The following is a 22,046-nucleotide window of genomic DNA, read 5'->3' as shown; positions in this document are numbered from 1 at the left end:
GGACTGGGGTCCTCCTCAAAGGAGGGGTTAAATTGTTTCCAATTATACAAGTCAGATGTCGTGAATGGGACATAAACAAACAACATCCGTTGAGGATATTGGGTGGTAGGGTCGGGGACCTCTCTAATAGGGAAGTTCAATTTTTTCTTAGTTATCACAGGGAGGGCCAAGGACATACATTTAATTACCCATGGGGCGGGCCTGCCGCCGAGGGGTACACAAGTTGCCCACGAATCAATATAAGGGAACTGGTCCCAACTTCCCCTCTGTGCTACTGTTGTTCGCACATCAGATACCAAGGTTGGGTCAAAAGACCCCTCGGGTGGCCATTTGGGTTCTAATATTGGCCATTCCCAGGTGCAAAAAAACACAAGACGATCCTTTGTCATCTTAGGTCTATAATCTTGCTTAAAACGTGACCAGTTGCGCAAACAACACTCCAAGGGTGTATGGGACTTCTTCGCAGACTTAAATTGGGACCCGCCCATGACGGTGGGAATTTCAATCAGCAATTCTTGCGCTTCGCCCTCCTCTGACCCAGCCTGTCTCCAGGGTAGGGAAATGCAGATCGGGGCTCCCCACTCGCTTCGCCCGAAGGCGTCTCACACAATCAAAAACACACCACCGTCCCGTGTTTATCCCCTAATGTAAGCTGTTTCACTTACCCCAAAAGCCTCTTCTGTCCCGCCCGCAGCTGCGTCCAGCTGCTTATTGATCCACTGCCGTGCCTAAAAGGAGTGATCACGTCTCCCTCTTCCTCTGGCGTTGGTTCCCGAGCGCCTCCGCCGCCGCCGTCGTGAGGATAAGGCAGTGTAAAACAACCGCCTGTGGCCACTTCTCCTCCGTGGCCCCTCGGCTCAGCACGAAGGGGACGCGCCCCGAAGCAGGATCCGAGTCACGGCACCAAATTGTTAGATAAAAATAGTCCTTGCTTTCGGTTTAGAAGGAAAGGATGCCAGGCAGGCAGCAGTGGATCTAACTCTATTTTATTGAAACGTTTTGCACACGAGTCTCGAGGTCCAGATTGCTCTGCACCCGTTTTGCAAAACGTTTCAATAAAATAGTGTTAGATCCACTGCTGACTGCCTGGCATCCTTTCCTTCTAAACCGAAAGCAAGGACTATTTTTATCTAACACCAGTGCTAAGTAGAGGGGAACTAGTACTTCCCGGGATTTGGAAGCTATGCTTCTATTAATGCAGCCCAAAATGGCATTTACCTTTTTCGCAGCCACATCACATTGTTGGCTCATATTCAGCTTGTGATCGACAACAATTCCAAGATCCTTCTCGCTTGTAGTGTAGTTGAGCCACGTATCCCCCATCTTGTAACTGTGCATTTGGTTTCTTTTTCCTAGGTGCAGAACTTGGCATATATCCCTTTTAAATGTCATTCTGTTGTTTTCTGCCCAGCGCTCCAGTCTATCCAGATCACTTTGAATTTTGTTTCTGTCTTCCAAAGTATTAGCTATCCCACCCAATTTTGTGTCATCTGCAAATTTGATCAGCATTCCCTGCACCTCCTCCTCCAAGTCATTAATAAAAAGGTTGAAGAGCACTGGGCCCAGGACTGAGCCCTGCGGTACCCCACTCGTTACCTCTCCCCAGTTTGAGAAGGTCCCATTGATAAGCACTCTTTGAGTCCAATTCTGTAGCCAACTGTGGATCCACCAGATCGTTGTTTCATCTAGCCCACTTTGAGCTAGTTTGCTCATCAGGATATCATGGGGCACTTTGTCGAAAGCTTTGCTGAAGTCGAGGTATATGATGTCTACAGCATTCCCACGGTCTACAAGGGAGGTGACTTGATCAAAAAATGAGATCAGATTTGTCTGGCAGGACTTGTTTTTGACAAATCCATGTTGGCTTCGAGTAATCACGGCATTGTTGTCAAGGTGCTTCCAGATGGATTGCTTTATCATCTGCTCCAGAATTTTCCCAGGGATTGATGTCAGACTGACTGGTCTGTAGTTCCCAGGTTCCTCCTTTTTACCCTTTTTGAAGATAGGGACAACGTTAGCCCTCCTCCAGTCATCTGGCACTTCTCCCATCTTCCATGATTTCTCAAAGAGAATAGACAGCGGTTCTGAGAGTTCTTCTGCCAGTTCCTTTATGACTCTAGGATGCAGTTCATCTGGCCCTGGAGATTTGAATTCATTAGCCTTTCTGACGCCATCCCTGCAATTCTGTGCTATTTGCCTATACTCTTCCTTTGTTACTTGGCCTTCTTTCCACTTCCTATATGTGTCCTTTTTTGTTTTCAGGTCATCCCTAAGCTTTTTGTGAAGCCACACTGGCTTCTTCTGTTGTCTTCCACCTTTTCTTCTTGTTGGAATTGTTTGTGATTGTGCCTTGAGAATTTCCTTTTGTAAAAGCTCCCACCCATCTTGGTCTCCTTTTCTCGTTAGCGTCGCTTGCCATGGGATCTTACTGATCATTGTTGTAAGTTTATTAAAATCAGCTTTCCTAAAATCCAGGGTACGCATTTGACTACACTCAGCTTTTGCTTCCCTTAGAACCAAGAACTCAAGTACAACATGGTCGCTTTCCCCCAGAGTTCCTGTAACTGCTACTTTATCCACTAAGTCATCTCTGTTGGTTAGGATCAAGTCACGAATAGCCGATCCTCTCGTTCCTTCCTCTACTTTCTGTAGGAGGAAGTTATCCGCCACGCAAGTCAGGAATTTCCTGGAGGGGCCATGTTTTGCAGAATTTGTCTCCCAACAAATATCGGGGAAATTGAAGTCCCCCATTACTACAACATCATGCTTCCTTGAAACATTGGCTATTTGCTTTTCAAAAGTTTCATCCTTGTCTTCTCCCTGATTGGGTGGCCGGTAGTAGACTCTGACCACCAGGTTCCTTTTATTCTTTGCTCCATTTATTTCAACCCAGATGCTCTCGATGGGTCTACCAAGCTCCTTCTCCTGTATTTCTGTGCAGAGATATGTATTTTTCACATACAGTGCAACCCCACCTCCCTTTCTGTTCCTCCTGTTCTTTTTGAACAAGTTATATCCTTCAATTGCTGTATTCCAGTCATGAGAGTAATCCCACCAAGTCTCAGTTATACCTATCAGGTCATAATTTCCCAATTGTATTAAGAGTTCAAGTTCGTTCTGTTTGTTTCCCATACTCTGGCCATTAGTATATAGACATCGAAGACCATGTGCTTCATAGTCTGGCTTTCTTCCTACATGTGTCTGAAGACTATTATTGGGCGCTATCAGAGCTGTTCTCTCCATTGCAGTGCATGCACCTTTGTCCATTGTTACCCCCAACATTACATCTCCCTTCCCTGTAGGATTCAGTTTAAAGCCCTCCTGATGAAGTTCTTCATGCTGTGGCCAAACACATTCTTCCCATCCTTTGTGAGGTGCAACCCGTCCCTAGCCAACAGCCCATCTTCCAGGAAGTATAGCCCGTGGTCCCAGAATCCAAATCTCTCTCGTCGGCACCACCTTCATAGCCAGTCATTCACCCGGAGTATTTTTCGTTCCCTTTCTATCCCTCTTCTAACTACTGGAAGGATGGATGAGAAAACTATCTGGGCCCCAAAGTTCTTGAGTTTCCTTCCCAAAGCTTCAAAGTCTGACGTGATCTCTTCGTAGCTCCGCTTGGCGGTATCATTTGTTCCCACATGGATGAAAAGAAAGGGATACCTGTCAGTGGGCTTTATGAGTACAGGCAACCTTTCAGTCACGTCTCTAACCTGTCCTCCCGGGAGACAACATACCTGGCAAGTCCATGGGTCTTCGCGACATACTTGGGTCTTGATCCAACGCAGCAAGGAGTCTCCCACTACTACCACTCTTCTCTTCTTCTTCTTGTAGGCCTGGGTTTCATCGCCTCTGTTTGACTGACCTTCAGCCTCTTGCTCACTCTCATGCAGGTTCCCCTGTGATTCTTCCTCTGCAGGCTGTCCTCCAGTCTCATCCGCAAGTACCTGGAATCAGTTCCACAGCTCCACTGCTTCCACTGGTGCAGAGTGGTGTCTAGTTCTTCTTCTCCTAACTGTCACCCTTTTCCAAGGAGTATCCTCTACTCCATTTTTCTTCACCTCAGCATTTCCCACTGCCTCATCTTGCTGTTGCTCTTCAAGCTTCTGGTCTTCCCTTTGCTGCTGTAGTTCCCCCATTCTGTCCAAGAACTCTTCGTGTTCTCTTATTCCCCGGAGGGTTGACAGTCGCCACTCCAGTCCACTTACTTTTTCTTCCAGCAGCGTGATCAACTTGCACTTGTTGCAGGTGTAGGCCAAGTTGTTCCCAGGCAAGAAAACAAACATTGCAAACACCTTGCTGGTCACCAGCACTGGAGAGTCTTGTCCTTCCATAGCCTCTTTTCCCTTTTTGTGTCTAGCTTTGTGATTGTTCTAGACTAGCCTGTGCCTGCTCCTCTACTCAGTAGAGGTTAAAAGCAGAGTCCCACTGGTGTGAAAGTGTGTGTTACAAGACAAATAAATGGAAAAAAGTTAGTTAAAATAATAATAAAAAAATAAAAATAAAATAAAATAAAATAAAATAAAATAAAATGTTAGGGGCCTCCCCCTTGACCTCCCCTGCCAAACTCCCCTGGCCAACTCCTGTTTGCTCCCCCTGTCCACTCGCTCTCTGGGAGCTTGCCTGCTTCTGTAGTCCCTGGACCAGCTGGAGTAGCTTGCTTTGCTCTGCTCTGCTCTGCTCTGCTCTGCTCAGCTTGGAGGCGGGAAACAGACTGAAGCTTTCCGCCCAGTCAGCTGCTGGGAGTACTCAGGCCACACCCCTCCAATTCAGTTGGAGCTCTCAGAAGCACCTGGTGAGCTCACAGCCAATCAGAAGGATAAAGGGCAGCCCCCTGGGCTTCAAGCAGTCCACTTACCTCTTAGCCTCTGTCTCCTTTGTCTCCTTTGTCTCTTCAACCACTGCAACTCCCCTGGCCAACTCCTGTTTGCTCCCCCTGTTCGCTTGCTCTGTTCGCTCGCTCTCTGGGACCTTGCCTGCTTCTGTAGTCCCTGGACCAGCTGGAGCAGCTTGCTCTGCTCTGCTCTGCTCAGCTGGGAGGCGGGAAACAGTAGATTGGTAAATGCCTCGTTGGTAGAAAATGCCACAGAGTTTAAAGATGGTTGTGGTGAGGCCATTCTTGAAAGCGCTCTGTCTTGATCCCACTGTATTGGATAATTTCTGTCCAGTCTCAAATTCACCATTTCTGGGCCAGGTGACTGAGGGTGTGGTGGCATCTCAACTCCAGCGGTTCTTGGATGAAATAGATTATCTAGACCAGGCTTCCCCAACCTGGTGCACTCCAGATGTTTTGGATCTCAACCCCCAGCTTTCCTGACCACTGACCATGCTGGTGGGGGCTGATAGGAGTTGCAGTCCAAAACATCTGAAGAGCAGCAGGTTGTCAACTCTTGGATTAGGTGGTAAAAAGTGTTTTATTCTGCCAAGCCTTTGTTTTCCTCAGTAGACAATGTATCAGATGTCTTAGTTAATCTACTGAAATTGTTTTATCATAGTGTTATTTTTTATGGAATTTATTTTATTTATTACATTTTATCCTGCCTTTTCTCTCCTTGAGGAACCCAAGGAAGTGTACATAATTCTCCTCCTCCATGTTATCCTCACAACAACAACCCTGTGAGGTAGGTTGGGCTGAGAGCCTGTGACTGGCCCAAAGTCACCCAGTGAGCTTCCATGGCCGAGTGGGGACTAGAACCCGGATCTCCCAGCCCAACACTCTCGCCACTACACCACAGTGGAATGTGCATAATCATTGTGAAAAATTGAGCTATGTCACTGCACTATGAGGAGGGGAAGAGGAGAACGAATATATGTACAAGGTGGATGACCTCCTGGCCTCTACCTTACAAAATTCACTGTCGTGGTGGGTGCTTCTCTTATGTCATTGCAAAACTGAGCCCTAGACTTATTTTAACTTTTTACCACCACAGGAGGGCAGAATAGCTTCAAACCATGCAGGAGACAGGGCAATCCAATAGAATTAGTTCAGTCCCCACTCCCCATTCTGACTCCTCTCCCGGGGAACAGGAAGGGGAGATCTGGCAGAAAAGGAACTTAGGGCACAATCCTATGTTGATAGTTGCCAGTCTCTGAAGTTGGAGGCTGCCAAGTATCCTAATGCATGGCAGCCAATTGTTGCCTCTATACTCTGGCCACCCTGCATTTTTGCTAGATGGGCAATTTTCCCTGTCTAGCTGTGGCACTTCAGAGCAGGAGGGAAGGAGGCTGGCTGAGCATAAAAAGCTGCATAAGGCAGCTTCCCTGGTCTCCTCCCCTCCCCGCCCATAGGACCACCCCCTTTTCGCTGTCTCCGCACTCAGGTTTGTGAGCCGCACAGTTGTCTCCATGCCAGCTTCGAGGGGTAGGGAGCTACGAGGGGTAGGGGAGTGCGGTTTCCGGGCTCCCAGCTCAGAGCCCTGTCTACAGTCTCGGAGCCCTTAAACCAAACAATCCTATTCCCTTAACCCAACCCACCCTGTCTGGGGGCCATAGGATTGCTCTCTTAACCTTCAAAAATCCCTCTTTCATCCTTTGAGGAGGGAGCAGAGGGCAAAAAAAATTTCCTTTATTGAATTATAATTGTGTAATTCTACAGCAAAAAAGCAGAAGCAATTGTACAGCAGAAAAGCACATTTTAACCAAAAAGGAAGATAACGGTTTCAGAAAACCATTTGAGGGGTGGGCAAACCTACAGTCCTAAAATGCCCTAGCTAGGAAGTATGTCCCAATGAACATAGTGGAACTGACTTGCAAGTAACCATACTTAGGAGAAAACTGTCAATCTAATATATTCAAAGAACAATACACTACTTTTAACAATAGCTGATGAGAGTCAACAAATTGCTTTGGGTTGCCTTTAGCTTCAGTATATAATAAAATGTGATGCCAAATAACATAAAAAGTAATTTGGGGGGCAAAAGCTCCATGCAAATTATTTTCTTCCATTTGAAAATAGCCCCATTCCTATTCAGCAATGCTTCCACAGGTGGTCTGGGTAAGCTTTTGTAATTCTTAGTGTATTTTTCAGAACTTTAGCATGGTTTGGTGAAACTGGTTCAAATATATTGATAAAGCCATTAGAAGGGCAAGATGTATCCAACTGGTCTTCCTCCACTGTAATTTTTTTTTTCACTGCTGCATATGCATTACACCTCCAACACAAACCCGTATTTATCTGGAGATATAAGTCATAATATGAACTTGAGCACACTCGGGGAGAGAGAGGACGACAGGACGGCCTGGAGTGCTATGGTCCATGGGGTCACGAAGAGTCGGACATGACTTAACGACTGAACAACAATTAATCATAATCTCAAAGATCATTCCTACTTGGAGTTCTGGCTATATGAAAAGCTGATTTCTCAAGCTAGGGACACAACTCTCTTTTAAAAGAGTTCAACATGGATTCAGAACAATTTCGCTTCCCATGGTCACTGTTGTCCTCTCGTCACAAAGGTTTTGCAGGTTTTTGAAGCAATACAAAAACCTGCTCATTGAAAAGTCTGATTTTCCAAGCTTTAGAAGTTCACCCTGAACATGAGGAGGGCAAAGCTAGCATGCTCTTTCTCACTCCCCCTCCTTGTTAGAGATGTAAAACTTCAGGAAATGTTGAGGCCATGTAAAAAAACCCTTTTCTGAGTTTTTTTTTCAGAAAAAAAATGGAAACTCTAGAAAAAATAGAAAAATAAGCAATACTTATTTTTTTAGAGCTCTTTACAGATCTGAAGTCACTTTGTTGCTTTAAGATAGCCTTCCCCAACCTGGTGTGCTCCAGATATTTTGGACTTCAGCTCCCATCAGCCTCAGGCAGCATGGCCAATGGTCAGGAATGCTGGGCACTGTAGTCCAAAACGTCTGGAGGGCACCAGGTTGTGGAGGGCTGCTTTAGGAACATAAAGCAGCCTTTCTGTTCCTAAAGTTATTTTATGTATAACTTAGGTTGCTCATAAAATTATCATTATATTTTTAAACTTTTAAAAGTAAACTCAGTCAGTAAAACTTGTTCTTGTCTGAATAGATTAGAACTATATTAAATGACTGCTACAGAATCAGAAACACAGGGCTCTATAGAACAAAACCCAAACCGTCAAGAATGCACATTTACTGTCAAGAACGCACAATGGTGACTCTACTCACATGATGGGAAACTGAGCATAAATGTCCATCAGCAAAATATACTTTAGATCAATAATTTTAATAAGGAATGAAAGAAGTAACTATGCTGGGAATCTTACAGCAAGGATTAAAAAAAACACTTTCCCCCATGGCTTCATTATTTTCAGACATTTTACATCTCTATCTTCCTATAAAGGTGTTCTTATTACATAGCTTTTAGAAATCATTTTGGGGGCAGGGGGAGTAAAGGCTGGGTAACAATATATAAATACTCTGTCTTAAACTCTAAAAGAAAATATTTCATAATCCAAAGCTGTTCAATTTTTCGGAAAAAAAACAAAAACAGTCCTCACAAAAAAATTGAGAAAAATGTTTTTTCCCCCAAATTTTTCCATCCCCCCACCCCCAGGTCTTTACATCTCTACTCCTTGAGTGTTGTAAGTTTTAGAATGCCTGAAGATCCCTCTTCAAAAACTCCTTCAACTCTCTGAAGAAGATTTTCTACTCAGTCTCACCACTCAGTCTCATTAGACAGAAAAGTTAGCTTACCAGTTGGCTTGTTAATTTCTGTGGGAATTTTAATCATACATTCCATTTGTTCCAAATTCTGTAGTCCATTTCCACAGTTTCCACTGGGATGTACCACCACATCTGGCTCAACTTCAGGCTGACTCTCAAAGCCAGTCATTGTTTTTCCTCGCATTATTGTTCCTTTGCCCTTAAGGAAGACATATACATTCAATGTTGTGTGCAAAATGAACAGTATTGCACACTGCTGTGTTCCCCCTTCTTCTCCCCAGTTCTGCTCTTCTCTTGTTACACCTGAGGAGGCCACCTAACTGTCAAGGAAATTGGCCTGGAACACAGTGCTGGCTCCAGGTTTTGAGGGCCCGTGGGCAAGGTACCTCAATGGGCCCCCTCTCTTAGTAAATCTACCCCCTCACCACCATTGTCACCAGCTACTATTGCCCCTACTCCTCTTTCTCCTCATTGCTACCACTTGCTTGCTTAATAGGCAGAGAGCCAGGGAGCAAGTACGCAGCAGCATCTATTTATTATTTAGTTAGTTTGTACCCCACCTTTCTGATTTGTACCCATTTCTAGAAAAATGGCATTCAAGGTGGCTACTCTACTGCTTCCAGGCAAAAATGGGTATGACCATTTTTCATGGCAAGGACCTAACAGAAGCAGAAGAGATCAAGAAAAGGTGGCAAGAATATACGGAAGATCTGTATAGGAAAGATAATAATATTGGGGATAGATTTGACGGTGTGGCCAGTGAGCTAGAGCCAGACATCCTGAAGAGTGAGGTTGAATGGGCCTTAAGAAGCATTGCTAATAACAAGGCAGCAGGAGATGACGGTCTCCCAGCTGAACTGTTTAAAATCTTGCAAGATGATGCTGCCAAGGTGATGCATGCCATATGCCAGCAAATTTGGAAAACACAAGAATGGCCAACAGATTGGAAAAAATCAACTTATATCTCCATACCAAAAAAGGGAAGCACCAAAGAATGTTCAAACTATCTAACAGTGGCACTTATTTCACATGCCAGTAAGGTAATGCTCAAGATCTTGCAAGGTAGACTCCAGCAATTCATGGAACGAGAATTGCCAGATGTACAAGCTGGGTTTCGAAAAGGCAGAGGAACTAGAGCCCAAATTGCCAATATCCGCTGGATAATGGAAAAAGCCAGGGAGTTTCAGAAAAACATCTATTTCTGTTTTATTGACTATTCTAAAGCCTTTGACTGTGTGGATCATCACAAATTGTGGCAAGTTCTTGGTGGGATGGGGATACCAAGTCATCTTGTCTGCCTCCTGAGGAATCTGTATAAAGACCAAGTAGCAACGGTAAGAACAGACCACGGAACAACGGACTGGTTTAAGATTGGGAAATGAGTACGGCAGGGTTGTATACTCTCACCCTACCTATTCAACCTGTATGTGGAACACATCATGCAACGTGCTGAGCTTGATGAAGCCAAGGCTGGAGTTAAAATCACTGGAAAAAACATTAACAATCTCAGATATGCAGATGATACCACTTTGATGGCTGAAAGCGAGGAAGAGCTGAGGAACCTCATGACGAAGGTGAAAGAAGAAAGTGCAAAAGCTGGGTTGCAGTTAAACCTCAAAAAACCCAAGATTATGGCAACCAGCGTGATTGATCACTGGCAAATAGAGGGAGAAAACGTGGAGGCAGTGACAGACTTTGTCTTTCTAGGCGCAAAGATTACTGCAGATGCTGACTGCAGCCAGGAAATCAGAAGACGTTTACTTCTTGGGAGGACAGCAATGACAAATCTGGATAAAATAGTGAAGAGCAGAGACATCACACTGACAACAAAGGTGTTCAATAGTTCAAGCAATGGTATTCCCCGTAGTAACCTATGGCTGCGAGAGCTGGACCATAAGGAAGGCTGAGCGAAGCAAGATAGATGCTTTTGAATTGTGGTGCTGGAGGAAAATTCTGAGAGTGCCTTGGGCTGCAAGGAGATCAAACCAGTCCGTACTCCAGGAAATAAAGCCAGATTGCTCACTTGAGGGAAGGATATTAAAGGCAAAACTGAAGTACTTTGGCCACATCATGAGAAGACAGGATACCCTGGAGAAGATGCTGATGCTAGGGAAAGTAGAAGGCAAAAGGAAGAGGGGCCGACCAAGGGCAAGATGGATGGATGATATTCTGGAGGTGACGGACTCGACCTTGGGGGAGCTGGGAGTGGCGACGGCCGACAGGAAGCTCTGGCGTGGGCTGGTCCATGAAGTCATGAAGAGTCGGAAGCGAATGACCGAATAAACAACAACAACACTCTACTGCTCCTCCTCCTCACCACCACCATTGTCTGAGGTGAACAAGCAGGTTGAAATAAAGAGGAGAAAGTCTGGGGGGCTCTTGTCAGTGGACCCCCTGCTAGGGTATAGGCCATTGGCAGGTGCCCTACCATGCTGACCCTTGACTCTGGCCCTGCTGGAACATCAACTCTGGTGCCTGAGAGCCTGTGGTGCCTTCCCCCAAACTGGAAGCTGTCACCAGCACCTTGTAAGTGCAGTCTGGGCTGGGCTATAAAGTCATAGCCACTGTGATTCATCTTCTTGGGTTTCCACTTGAGACTGCCTCTTTTTCTCCTGTCACTGTTTTAACCTGTGGCATGAAGGCTTTGGGGGGGATGGTGGCTCTTGGCATCCTGCAGTGTTACTGAATGGATGAAGTTAAAGGGTCCTGTGATGGGTGATGGCCCTTTGCTGTACTTCTCTTTTGGTTTCTGCTGGCTGTAAACTGGATCTGTCTCCTTGAAGGGCACGTACCAATATTTTGGTATACTGGCTGCTGGACTGGGGACATAAGAGTGCACATATATTTTATTCAAGGATGTGTTGTGCTCTATTATTCCCTTGTTATTAATTGAAAACGTTTGTATTGTAGGAATGTATTGATTTGGGGTTGGATCACTGATGCAATGAATATGGACTTGAGCACGCTCCGGGAGAGAGCGCAGGACAGGAAGGCCTGGCGTGCCATGGTCCATGTGGTCACGAAGAGTAGGACACAACTGAACAACAACAACCAAACTTAGTCATACTTAGAGTAAATCCATTAAGATCAATGGGACTTAAGGGAGTCATGACTAACTTAAGTTCAATTCATTTCAATGGGCCTACTCTAAATATGACTAAGTTTGGCTCCAACCCATAATCTTTATGACCTTTGCATTCTTTATTAATTGAACAGTACCATTTTTTCCCCTTCGCTACTATAGCATCTAAGGGGCCACGGTGGCTTAGTGGTTAAGATGCTGAACTGCAGCCTGGGAGGTCGGCAGGTCAGCATTTCGAGACCCGAGTGCTGGGAGACGGAGTGAGCTCCCGTCTTCAGTCCCAGCTTCTGCCAACCTAGCAGTTCGAAAGCAAGAAATTGCAAGTAAATAAATAGGTACCACCTCGGCGGGAAAGGTAACAGCGTTCCGTGCACCTCGGTGTTCAGTCATGCCGGCCACATGACCACGGAAGCGTCTTCGGACAGTGCTGGCTCTTCGGCTTAGAAACGGGGATGAGCACCGCACCCTAGAGTCGGACACGACTGGTTGGGGACACCTTTACCTTTACCTTTTATTATAGCATCTAGATATTGTTCCATATTCTTTGGTTGTTGTTTTTATATACTAGATTTGTTTTGGTATGTTATAAGCCACCTTGGGCTTCCATTTGGAGGGGAAGTTGTTTACATAGGAAGCCACCTTATACTGAGTGAAACCACTGGTCTATCTAGCCCAGCACTGTGAACACTGACTGGCAGTGGCTCACCAGGGTTTCAGGCAGGATTCTTTCCCAGCCCTACCTGGAGATGCCCAGGATTGAACCTGGGACCTTCTGCATGCCAAGCATGCACTTGATCACTGAGCTAAGAAATGAATGTATACCCAAGATGGATGCCAAATCCCTGTGCTCTGCTAACTTCTGCACAGACATCTACCTCAACCCACTAAAAGCAGCTAAATCAGTGACCATTAAATGAGGGAATGAAGCATAAGAAGTAAAGCTTTACCGGCCAGAACAAAGCACTTGACAGCTTTCAGCTGGAGACCTCAGCACTGAGCTATTTGAAAAAGAGGTGTGGTTGAGCCAATCACAAAACAGCTACAGCAGTAGTCAAACCTTGCCAAACCTTCACGTGAACCTATAATGAAAGGACACTTTCACAGGTTTCCTGCAAAACATTTCATGCAAAACATTTCCAAGTTTCAAAAAAAGAAACAATAAATGGTGCTCACAGGCAACTTGAGAAAACAACTCACAGATCTTCAGCAAGGGAAGTCACCTTCAGTGCTAATAGGCTTTGTAATTTAACACAGCTCACACTCTGGTCAGTCAGTGTATGACTGAAACAGGCAGGACTGAAGGCCTTTTTAAAATTATCTGGATGCCATTTCCATCATCACACAAGATGATGTGTGATGATCTCATTAAGATCTTTAATGAGCTTCTGCCACGTATTAAAAATGTGGTTGTTTAAGCAGACATTTGGGGTGGGTTACAGTATTTTTTAGAAATACAATGTTTTAATGTGGAACTTTATTGTTTTAAACTGTTGTATTATTGTACATTGCCCAGAGCAGCTGGGTGACCAAGAAATTTAATAAATAAAAATAAATAAAGACATGGTCTGGCAGGGAAAGCCCACCATTTTGTTCAGTGTCATCTTAGTGAGACCTGGGCATTAGTTAAGAAGAAAACCAATAGCTTATATACTAAAGCGGAGCTAACCCAAGTCAGGCATATCTGTGCAATGGCATAAGAGAAGTACATCCTGCAAAGACTTAGATCAGGGGCAGGCAATCTCTTTTGGTCCAGGGGCTGGATTGCTTCCAGGTCCTGCCATTTTTGGCAGAAAGGAGAGCTGCCCATAGAAAACAATGGAGAAAGCCAGGATTTTAGCATTCCTTTGATGGGGTGGCGGTGGGGGCAGGAGAGGCCTGCTGCCCAAACAAAAGCAAAGACGGGTTTAAGCAACATGTAACCAAGGTCCTTACTCCATGTGAAAATTGTATTTCTTTATTTTTTTTAGTTATTAAACATGTAAACATTACCCTGCTATAGCCAGTACAGTTTATTATCTTAATATTACTGGGGGGGGGGGGAGAGGCTGTGGCTGAGAGAGTGGCTTACAACAGACTTTCACGATGGTCCACTCTTAATATTGCAGGATAGGTACAGAGCTGATGCTGATTTGGATTTACCGTCTCCAAATACTGCATAAAATCACACCTCAGGTTACAGCAAAGGTAGCCTACTTAAATTGCTCCTTCGTGCAGAAGCCTTACAATCCACTGACTTGCATGCAGATGCACTGTGCTTTAAAATATTTTAAAACTCCAAAAGATTTCATTTTTCAGACAAAGTAAGACCCGAACTAATAGCATGAATGCTTGTCTTTGTAGGTGGTTATGCTGCTGCCCGGTCAGGGTTATTATGCTAAAATCCTGAACTTCCGTATTTGCCATGTGGGCAGCTTTCACGTCTCAACCTGGGAGAGAAGAAAATAGGTTCAAAAAGAACCAGGAATTTGCACCTCCAGACAATAGAACTGTCACTCCACTATTTCTTATCTCTATTCATTTCTAAGAAAATACATTACTGTGAATTAGAGGTGTACACCCTCCGGCACATGGAGGGCACAATCCATGGCCCCTATGGGTGCCCTTCCCCCCCCACACACACACACGCTGCTGCTCCTGAATCCCCCCTCCCACTCTATATCCTCCCCCATTGAGCTTCGTACAGGTAGTTTTTTCCTCGCTGCTGCTAGGAAAGAGTGATCTGTATCAGAAAGATCGCTGGGGTGCGTGCGTGCGTGCCTCCGCCCATGTGGCCCCTGAACCCCCATCACATGCCACCACTTGGGGCCAAAATGGTTTTGCACCCTGGCCATAGGTGTTATGGGTCGCTGGTACTCTACATGCTGGGGCAAATTGTGCATGCTAAGTGAATAGTCCAAGTGGTATTACAAGCATTTCACATGGAGTGGGCTGTTTGCAAAAACAATACTCTGGGTGGTGTACAATACATTTAAAAACATGAAATGTACAAATATATATCTAAAAAATAAAGAAAGACAGTCCAGAATAAAACCAAGATAAAATCAGCAGCAAAGAAGAAAACCATCACGCTGGAAGGGGGCTTGCCGCTTTTTAGCGGCAGATCAGCTGACTGTCCTTTCCCTCTAGCTTTCCCCAAGACATCTTAGCCCTAGACGGGCATTCACACGGCCATCGCGTCAGGAGAGGTGGGGGCTTCTCGGTGCCCCCACTCGTCTCCGCCACCTCCTCGGCCTACACTCGCGGGAGGGAAAAGTTTTTAGAGGAGCGCTCTTACTACGCGCGTGGGCTCGCTGGTTGATTTAGAGCAATTGCGGGCGGGAGCTATGTGTTTTCAACCAGATTTCTGCACCCAAGAATTGGAGTCCAAACGAGCTCGTCCTTCTTCGACATATTTTCCTGTGGGGCCATGTTGCTCTTCCCATTGATGAAGCCACTGTAAGCTCGGAATCCTGGCTGATCCACTTCAAATCAGCCAGAGAGCTAGCTTTCGACCACCCAAGTTAAAATTGCAGTTATAGCATACCCGGCTGGCATACAGCCAACCTGGTAGACACTGGCTTCGCTCCCCCTCTTTGCCCGGGGCGCAAATGAGAATTTTCAGAAGTTTCCCCCTCCCTCAAAAGCCCTTTTTGGCGTTTCAGCCCCCCCCCCCGCAATGAATCGTGTAAGGGGGGAGAGGAGCAGCATGCCCCCACCCCCTCTGTTAAGTCTGGCAGCCGATCCCACCCTCCATCCGTCAGCCGGAATGTCTGAGCCTTGCGCTATCAGGGTTTTTCTAACTTGTTTTGTTTGTTTATTACATTTCCATAACTGTTCACAATTAAAACCATAAAACACAACATAAGATGCAATTTAAAAGTTTAAAACCACAGTATAAAATAAGAGTAAAAACCAAAGTAAAACCTAGCAGAAATGCAAATATTTAAAACACGGTAACAGTCTTCAAACAACAGGAACTGAAAGACCAAAATGCCTAGGAAAACAGGAGCTCTTCACCACGCGTGCATGCGTACTCAGAAGGCCCCTCCACTGAGTTCCACGGGGCTTATACAGTAGAGGCTGGTGGCTCCTATTTCAGCGGGGCGGTGAACCTGCTCTGGGTTTCAGTCAGAACTCTACTGAAGTTGTCCAAAGTGCTGAGCCCATTCTAGGGACAGGGTTCAGTACTTCGGCTTGGTCCTTCGGAGTTAGTTCTGACTGAAACCCAGGACGGATCCACTGCCCCGATGAAATAGGAGCCACCAGCCTCTACTGGGCTTACACATCGGAAAGCGGGTATGCTCCATATACAGATCCCTGGGACAGCGTGTAGGATCGCAGCGTCAGCACCGTGCTCCAGCTCGTTCTGGGGTTGGGCCCCCGGCGGGAAGCGACGGGGCGGGGGGAGAGAGAGAGAGAGCTCCTTGGGCGACATCTCGCAGGAGCGGCACTCGCTTTTTTTCTCGCCTCCACCCCGGCCTTCGTCGCCCAGGGTGAGGCCTCGGGCGGAGTTAGAAACGCGAAGCGGCGAGAATTTGGAGGATTTGCGATGATGTTGTGAACTGCCCTGAGAGCTTCGGCTATGGGGCAGTATAGAAATGTCATGAATAAATAAATAAAGTTAATTATTATGATTAATAATAGTAGATGATGATGTTGTGAACTGCCCTGAGAGCTTCGGCTATTGGGCACTATAGAAATGTCATGAATAAATGAATAAATGGTTGCCGGGGGTGAGGGAGTTACGTTCTTGGGAAGCGCCATGCGCTGGTGTGGTGTGGCTTCCAGGGCCCCACTTCGCTCTGGCATTCTTAGAAAAGACAGACATTAAGCACTATAGCGCCCCCCCCCCCTAAATTTAGCGAGGAGAGTCGAGCGGGCGGATTCCAGCAGCGCTGCCTGCAAGGGGATGCCCGCAAGGTCGCCCGCTCTGCAGTTTCCAGCCCTGTCAATCGCACGGGCGCCCAAACTCCCTCAGTCCCCGCTTCCGGCAGCAATGCGGGAAGGGAGAAGTCCGGTTTCGCTCTGGGCGGTTTAAGGGGAGAAAATCCCGCCAGATTAACTGGGAAGCCTGGACTCAGCCTTGGGCTTTTGACCCTCTCCGCGAAATGCCACTAGACTCCAGCTACTGTGGAAGAAACCCTACAGCCGGCCGGGTTGATTCAGTCCCTTTCTCCCACGACGCCCCCGCTCCTCCCACAGGCTTCGTCAGAGTGAAAGCCGAGCTGGCCTGATGGTTTTGTCAGGCTGCAAATCGGGGGGAGCGAAGTAATTTGTTGGTTTAAGGGCACAAACTTCAAGACGAGGCTGGACCGCCACCTGTCGGGGATGCTCTGACTTGGATTCCTGCATTGAGCAGGGGGTTGGACTCGATGGTCTTGTAGGCCCCTTCCAACCCTACCATTCTACGATTCTATGCTTCTGTGAACCTGCAATCCAAATAGTCAAAAGTAGTGCCTTGGCCGGCTATGCTTGATGGCTCTAGAAGAAGAAACCACTGTAAAAAGCTGAATTACATATTACAAATCAGTGTCTCATTTGTTCATTGCCACCATCCATTTCTTGTGCTCTCTTTAAAATGTCATATGTGTTTAGCTGAGTGAAAGGTTATTTTATTCTGTGTATTTTCTTTACCGTAAGTTCAAAACCAAAGTCGTATTATTGCCCATTTCAATGAAAAACACTGGAAGAGTGTACTCACAGCCCGTTAGTTTGTAGCACACAGCTCTGAGTTGTTTGTGTAGATCTGGAGGCAAATCAGATACATAATGCAATCAGATTGCCTCACCATGACAGGGTACGTCCTACTTGAGAAAAGGGAACGTTCCCATACGCTGGCTTAGAGCCAACTTGTTGCTGACTAAAATCATGCACATTCTCTGTTCTCGTCTTTTGCATAGAACTGAAAAGCTTGCGCAGGGAAGGAAACAACACAGAGCACTTTCCTGTCTCATAACTGAATTAAATACCTCTGCCTAAAGCCCAGTAGTTGAGGAAGCTGTTAAGTCATGTGTATCACAATGTCCTAGGACTTGGCAAGGCCAACATATTAGCTTTCCATACAGTGGCTGGGAAAACAGCCTCCATTTGACGCCCACTGCCTTGTCACATCCCATCCTGCTGCTCCCTCAGATACACAAAGCAGTCTGGCAAAGTTGGCCTCCTTGGCATCACATTCCTTTCCCTTCATTGCTGCTTTGGAAAGGAGCTTGAAGTACTGAGTCATGGACTCACACCTCCCTCCCTCCCTCCCTCGACAGCACTGTAGGGATGAGGGCAAGCGGCCGTGCTGAGCACAAGGAAAAGCTCTTTCTGGGTATGCCCATGAACAGCCAGCACTAAGGAAGCTGATTGTTTTTTTTTTCAGTGCTGGGTATGGAATTCTAACAGGAAAGCAGTGTGCCTCTGAGCATGTGCAGTGTGCATTTCCACATCTCTCTGTGTCTGTCACACACATACACAACTTCCATCAGCCCTAGCCAGCATAGGCAGTGGTGAGGGATACTGGGAATTGCAGTCCACATTCCCCATCTCTGTTGGAAGTAAAACAAGCCAGGAAGGGGGATGGAAAGTAGGTCTGTGCACATACAAAATATGAAGTGTGTATCCTCTGAATCCCCCTTGTTGGCTTGGATGGCAGATTGCCTCAGATTGGTGGATCACATTAACATCATGCTTTGTCTCGGCTCCAAGACAAAGGGTTGCTTCACCTCATTTCCCAAAACCTCAGATGTCTTTCCCATTGACTCCAAGGGGGAAATCAACCAGCTTCTCTAATTTCCTATTTATTAGCAGTATTTATATACCATTTCTCATTTGAAACAAACCCTGAAGCAGTTCTCTCCCACTTCTCTATTTTTAACTTGTCTATTTCTTGGTAGAATTGGATGAATGTCGATTTACTTGTCTCCCTTTCTGAGGGAACAAAGCACACCAAATGTCAGGCATGTAGGTGCAGGGATTCTTGTGTTAGGTACCTTCAAATTTTGAGGTTCCTATAAACATTTTGATGCCTTTCCTTGAGATTTTATGGGCAACTTGCATGAATGTATCATACAAAGGAGAGCAGGGATGGGGAACCTCTGGTCTGCAGGCCTCATATAGCCCATGGAAATTCCCCATCCAGCCCACAGAGGTCCCAGGGAGGTTGGAGAGGCCCTGCCCCCCCCCCCCAGCAGTTCAGAAAGCCAGGCTTTCTCTAGTGCGGGGAGAGGAAACTCACTCTTAACTGCAATGACTGATCAGAGATAACAGTGAGAGGGATTGCCTTTTTCTCTGTGCAGAGAGAAGCATGGTGAAGTGATTGTGCCATGCCTCTCTGTGTGTGGAGAAACTCTGTTATAAGAAACTATGGTTTCTATGCAATGGTGGGGCTTTGGGGGAGGGTCCTCCCCATGACACCATCTATCCTGGAGTAAGGTGGGTGGGGGTAAGGCAGAAAGCAATCTGACCCCTGAGGCTATACAGTCCCCCCCCCCCCATGTAGCGGTTCTCCTAGTTATGTTCCCTGCAACAGTTTAGAAGTAGAGGTGCAGAGGTTGGGGAGTGCTGAATAAAAAAACAACCAGTGAGCCGCTTCTCATGGCACGAGGATGGCTAATAAGCCACGGTGGCTTGTTAACCACCCTGCATGTGCCGGTCCGATTTACATAATTACCCTTGCCAGCATGGCTTGTCATGACAGCCAAACCCAGTGAGTGGTGGTGGGTGGTTAATAAACCTACACCAGGCCACACAAACCAGCCCAGGATTTGAAGTTGGGGGAAGTTACAAAAATATATCAGCACTAGTTTTTAAAAGCCCTCCTGAAGCTCCAAAGCAGCCTGCTTCACCTCAGGCTCCCTCAGATTTTGAAGTGGTCTGAATACCCCCGAAGCAGGGATTCTTGCCTCGTGATGGGGTCTTGGTGAATGCACAGCCCTAATGGAATATCGGGAAGGCAATCCTCTTAGATTTAGCCAGTCCTCTTAGCCAGCCAACTATCAGCTCTACTCCCGCCCCGGCTTGTGCTGCCAAGATGTGCTGCCTTATGCAGCCAGGAAAGGGCCTTTCTGGTGCTGTGCTCTGGTGGTTGTTTTTCCCATAAAGACCTGGGCTTTCTTCACATGGAGCTTTTATCCTGCGATTGAGATTGCTCCTTCATGGAAGTTTGCAGGCTCTGTACATGACGCCGTGATCATTCAAGGCGTCTCTTGCGCCAAATTACCTTTCTTCCATGTCTAAATCGATCGCAGATAATGAGCTATCAAATTACCCCGTTGTGTTCTGCTTGAGTTCCCTCCGTGAAAAGAGGGAAAGTGGCAAGAAGAGGAGCGAGATCAATGAAAGATACTGGAAGACTTGGATATGGGGAGAAGGAAGGGGGAAGGGGAGGGGGAAAGGAAGCAGGTGAAAAAGGGAGTCGTCGTGATCCTGCATTTAAAACGGAAGCAGAAAGCCCTATTTTAAATGCAGGGTTTACGTTGATGTAGAGATGCCCCTGATTTCCCCCTCTGTGGCTGTGCCACTGTGGCATTTGAAAAGGAGGTGGGACAGGATTTAATAAAGTACCCAGGGCGTAAGGCTGGATGCCCAGCATGCCAGCAGGAATAAACTGCTGGAGATGGGTAGGCAGGTTCTGCTCACTCGAACCATCACGAGAGTCTCAGGCTGGGGAATTGACAAACAGATGGTGTGGAAATGAAGGAGCACAGAACACCCACTTTTTACTTAACGAGGGATGGAAGGACACAGCAGAACCCCTGAAATATAAAACAGCCACTGAAGTGTCGCACCCCCATGCTCATGGGACTGCATAGCTGTGCATTAAAGTATAATGGCAAAAAAGGGCATGGCGGAGTCTGTTGGGGAAGCCCGCAGTAAATCGTGAGTGTATTGCAGCAGAAGCTAATTTGAAGCTGCAATGGCTGCACAGTTGCGACGGAGTGAAGGGTGAAAGCAGTGCCATGTAGATGGGGCACCATCCTCACTGTTGAAGACATATTGATCTACCAGTCCAGTCGTTTTCTGTACATGGAATGGGAGGGGGTGCCTTTGTGTTATACGCCTGTCACCAAAATGTCTTGGGACAGCCCTGACACTCAGTCCCTGTTAACTAATGGGACAGTGCTCATCTGAACCTGTCTGCCTGCCCACACTTCTTTAATGCTGCAGCTTCCCTGTGGTCCCAGAAGATCCACCTCCACAAGAAAGGTGAAGGAACAGCTGCGCCACCCATCTTAAGGCCCTGCTGAAGCTCCTTAGTCTCCTGGTCCTTTGTGGTGTGTGAATTTGCATGTTTGATGCCTTAGAACTTCTGATCTTTGAATTTGTTAAAAATGTGTTTGAACTGGGAATGTTAATAAAATGTTAATAATGCAGGGGTTTCATTTCGGAAGTACTGAACTCATATTTATTTGGCCAACGTGGTTATCTTTGCTATATTTATTTGGCACATCCCACTGTATCAAAGAAGAGGAAGAACAACAAAAAGATTGCTCTCACCCGTCTAAGACGTCCTATTGTTTTTTGTGCCAGTTTTATTTATCATGGAGCCCTCCCAGCCTATTCCATTCCGGGTTTTACATTATTCCTTGGCTTAAAGCCCAGCAAGCTGAGTTTTATTTTTACCAACCATCTGAGCAGTTTTAAGGCCAGAGTCGGTTTCCTCTCTGTCAGGATTAGCAGAAGGGTAGGCATCATTTTTTTAAAAGGGTGCTTCTGTGGACTAGCTACGCTTTGTTCAGTCACTTTTGACAGGGCATCAGCATGGCATTATGAACTTGAGCACACTCCGGCACACTCCGGGAGAGAGCGGAGGACAGGAAGGCTTGGCGTGCTGTGGTCCATGTGACGAAGAGTCAGACACGACTTAATGACTGTACAACAGCATGGCATTGCTATGAAATCCTTGCCATGTTGTGTTTTTCCTGTGCTGCTTCTGTCTTTTTTCAGACTGCAGAAAAGGTGACCTTTTGCGTGTGCAAGGAGTGGAGCAGCAATTTCCATAGACATGCATAATTCTTAGCACGACCCGTCTGTATTTTCTAAGAGGTGTGGTTTCGATGTGTGGGGTGACATATTGGGCAGGTGAAACCATCACAGCACAGCAGCACACAGTCACTATAACCTTTGCAGTGGGCACCACTTTATCACATTTATTTTTAAATCAATTTTATAGAGCTATAATTCTATTTTTTTTTAAATGAGCTTTTTTAATGCTTTTAGGTCACCACCATTTTAGCAACTCTCCCCCGCCCCCAATTAAACACTTTAGATCTACACTTCTGATCCAAAACAGACATTAATAAAAACTTTGGGTGCTTCTAGGTGGAGATTCTCTAGTGCTGCCACAGTCATTTAATATCCAGAAATT

Source organism: Heloderma suspectum, chromosome 2 (assembly GCF_057233095.1).
Source record: "Heloderma suspectum isolate Gila_16-S chromosome 2, 16-S_ref, whole genome shotgun sequence".
Classification (NCBI taxonomy): Eukaryota; Metazoa; Chordata; class Lepidosauria; order Squamata; family Helodermatidae; genus Heloderma; species Heloderma suspectum.
The sequence above is the reverse complement of the archived record's forward strand: the minus strand, read 5'-3'. Positions refer to the sequence as shown.